The 3,431-nt window shown below is 38.9% G+C and overlaps 2 non-coding genes across 2 annotated transcripts; both read left to right on the top strand.

Annotated features, from left to right (window-relative positions):
* The first annotated feature begins 378 nt into the window (after positions 1–378).
* Positions 379–451, top strand: Trnar-ccu. Its single transcript has one exon. It is a non-coding gene; the product is annotated as a tRNA-Arg (tRNA).
* Positions 452–1,188: 737 nt separating this feature from the next.
* Positions 1,189–1,270, top strand: Trnas-gcu. The gene has a single exon. It is a non-coding gene; the product is annotated as a tRNA-Ser (tRNA).
* The last annotated feature ends 2,161 nt before the right edge of the window (positions 1,271–3,431 follow it).

Here is a 3,431-nt window from a genome sequence, read left to right as displayed (position 1 = left end):
TTTACGCTTTCCTACAGCGTAGGTAGCTTTTCATTACTTTTAATTTAAACAACGAGCTGTAGAATTTACACAAATGCTTTCTAACAGCTATAACGACTTTAGGACAAATAACGTTACATAATAATTAACGTGCTGCTTTCACAACTTCTAAATTTTCAAGAATGAAAATTTAGAAGTTGTGAAATACGTAAACCGTGGAAATCGTCATGATGCTTACCACCGTAAACGGTCCGTTTTTACCGTGTGACGGCGCGCACTCCAGCAGAGTTATAGCAACACGTCCACAATAATTTTTAAACGGATTCTGTGCGTGTCCAGCTACAATTAATTAACAATTCGCAGGCGATTTGAACAATAGGAAAAGCTGCGATACGAGACGTCCCTGTGGCCTAATGGATAAGGCATCGGTCTCCTAAACCGGGGATTGCGGGTTCGAGTCCCGCCAGGGATACGGTTTTTTGCAACTGGCGCCAACTAAATTTTTGCACCCGCTGGTGTCTCTTATTTCTTATTCCGAAACTGAAATGCCGATAGATTTTCAGTTACGTTAAATGTTCGTTCGTGCGTTTGTAATGTGCAACGCTAATAAAGAACGAAAAACGCTGTAACGCGATCTTGACCGTTACTTCCGCGATGCGAATTGGTTCTCATAAGTTTTGACGCCGAACGTGAGAAAAAAAACAATCACGTCCGTCGAGGCGGAATTGAACTACCGACCTATGGATAGCTATAACCACTACAGTCCACTGCTCTACCAGCTGAGTTTTCGACGGAACGAACATGACGTCTGCGAATTGATGACAAGTGCTTTGCTTCGCCCAATTCGTTTCTTTCACCTTTTTTAGTTGCACGTTAGGGCTTGTATTACACCGATTTGTCTGCCTGCGTGCGCTTGCAGAACTAACCGGCGCGATTTCAGCTGGTTCGTAGCGGTACGCTGGCATTCCAGTAAGGTAGAAAGCCATATCACTACAGACAAGAAGACGCCACATCGCCCAACCATTAAGTTTTCGGTGTTCGGAGACGAAATACTTACGCTGTGAGACAATGTCCCGTGTTAGCGACGACGCCATCACCCGATCACTCGCCACGCTACTGAAGCCAATATTAGGTGTGCAACTGTTGTTGCCAAGTGTTGTGGAGTGATTGGCAAAAAAGCATGTATCGAAAGATAGAGTTAATTCTAAGGACGAGATGGCCGAGCGGTTAAGGCGATGGACTGCTAATTCATTGGGTTTTACCCGCGTGGGTTCGAATCCCACCCTCGTCGGTGCTGTTCCTTTTGGCCACGTCTTTTTTAACCTGCGTTTAGCTCGGAGCGGACTTGCGGTGTCAAACGCATGCGAAGTAATCGCTTTGTAATAGTTTTCTTTAGCCTTGCAGTTTTCCCATTCTTACTTAACAACTGTTTTCCAATGTCGATCGCGAATATTTTCGCATTCGTTAACGACCAGCCGTATTTATACGAGTTTTAACATCCTGCATTTACCAGCGTCCCACTTCATGCTTAGTCCATGCAATGGCTCTAGTCTGATGTGTCAGTTGCCCAACGACATTTGGTGACGTCACTGTCGACTCGACTCACTGTCGTAAATTGAAGTCGAACACAGGGCGGAAAGAGTTTTAAAAAATATATATCGCCATTCTCTAATTTCGGTCTTTTACAGTAACAGAGTAATATACAGTAATACCCGAACTTACGCTATAGGTGGGACCGAGCGGTAACCGCGTAAGTCGAATTCGCGTAAGTTGGGGTATAATTTCGCATATAAATACATACAAATAATTTTTAATTGGAACCGGAGACTAAAGAAAACAATAATTTAGAAAACATGTTTAATAAAATCTTAGATAATACATATGTATAACAAATTAGGCCTATATTATTATACAATTTTTCGCATTGATTATTACGCCATAATTTTAAGATTGTTTCTATCTCAGCGATAATACTGTGATGTTTACGAATGATGCTCGAATTTAAAGATTGAGCATTTTTTACAGCTTCGAGAATTTTTTCTTTGCCTTTTATAATTGTTCTGACCGACAATTCCGGTAGATCAAACTTCTTTGTCAATTCACAAATTTTCATTTTTGTATCGAAGTTTTTAATAATGGGTACGTTCAACGAGTACGTTCAAGTCAAACGAGTTAAACGCGTTAGTAACGAATCGTTCGAAAAGTGTAACGAAATAGGAATAACGAAGATTTCATTCTCGCTTAACTCGTTCGACTTTACGAACATACCCAATGTTAACTTTACATTCCAAATATAAAGTTTTTCTTTTCTTGTTTGATGCAGAAAAATTAGTTCTACTTCGTTTGGATGACATAGTAGAGTCTCTGTAGATATAACAAAGACAGAAATAAATAACACAAAATAAATTGTAGCTATGTGTGGATTCCGCGCGACACATCCGAACATGTAAGCTGAACAATAGTGTGGGGGGAGTGAGGAACGTGTAAGCTGAACAATAGTGTGGGGGGAGTGAGTAATCAAGGCTTGCGTGGCGCTCAAACAAAAGACGAATCGACGAGATTTGAAAATCGCGTAACTCCGGGTTCGTGTAAGTCGGGGTAGCGTAAGTCGGGGTATTACTGTATTGTCAAGATGTTCACAGCGCAATTAAAGTTGTCGACAGCCAAGTGTACGGGTTTTTTAAACATTAGATGGTTAATAGTTTTATCGTTTTTTATGTGGGAGTCTTGTAATATGTTCGTTTGCTTGTAAATCTGTTTTTTAAACACCGGAAACTTTTCTTTAAAGTAAAGCTGTAAGAAAATTACGAACAAAATTCAATATTGTAACTTATTAAATCAAATTTTTGCAATTTTAAGTCATTTATAATATATTTAAGTTACTGCAACGCAACACGAGCGATCTGCCTTCCGCGAGGTCTTTTTAAACTTTTGTTTTTACTTATTTGAAGACTTGCAAACGCAATCGATGCTTCTTTACCAGAATCTACATGAGAACAATATTATAAAAAATGCAACTGCCTTATCCTAAATTGAAGTTTTACAGTCCTTCAATACTGGTATACTAGAATCTATGCCAGATCTCTACTATCGATTACGTTGATAAAATATAAATTCCAATAGAGGAGAAGGTGGTATTATGGAACCCCAATTACATTTTAGTGAATTGTAAACAAGGTATCATAACTACACCCACATTTATGGAATTATGGTATTTATGGTATTATGGAACCCCAATTACATTTTAGTGAATTGTAAACAAGGTATCATAACTACATCCACATTTTTTGTGCGAAAAGTACCGGTAACTAGTAAACTAAATGTTCCTAATTGGATTTTTCGCTAGTGTAATTATAAGTATGGTTTTTGAAGGCTTTTGTACAAAAAGTCCGAAAGTAGGCTTAGAGAAAATCGGGTGGTAATATGGAACCTTACTGTATATTTTCAAAAAA

Source organism: Centruroides sculpturatus, unplaced genomic scaffold, assembly GCF_000671375.1.
Source record: "Centruroides sculpturatus isolate CEXI.00-Female unplaced genomic scaffold, Cexi_2.0 scaffold2863, whole genome shotgun sequence".
NCBI lineage: Eukaryota > Metazoa > Arthropoda > Arachnida > Scorpiones > Buthidae > Centruroides > Centruroides sculpturatus.
This window is presented reverse-complemented; position numbering and strand designations above follow the sequence as displayed.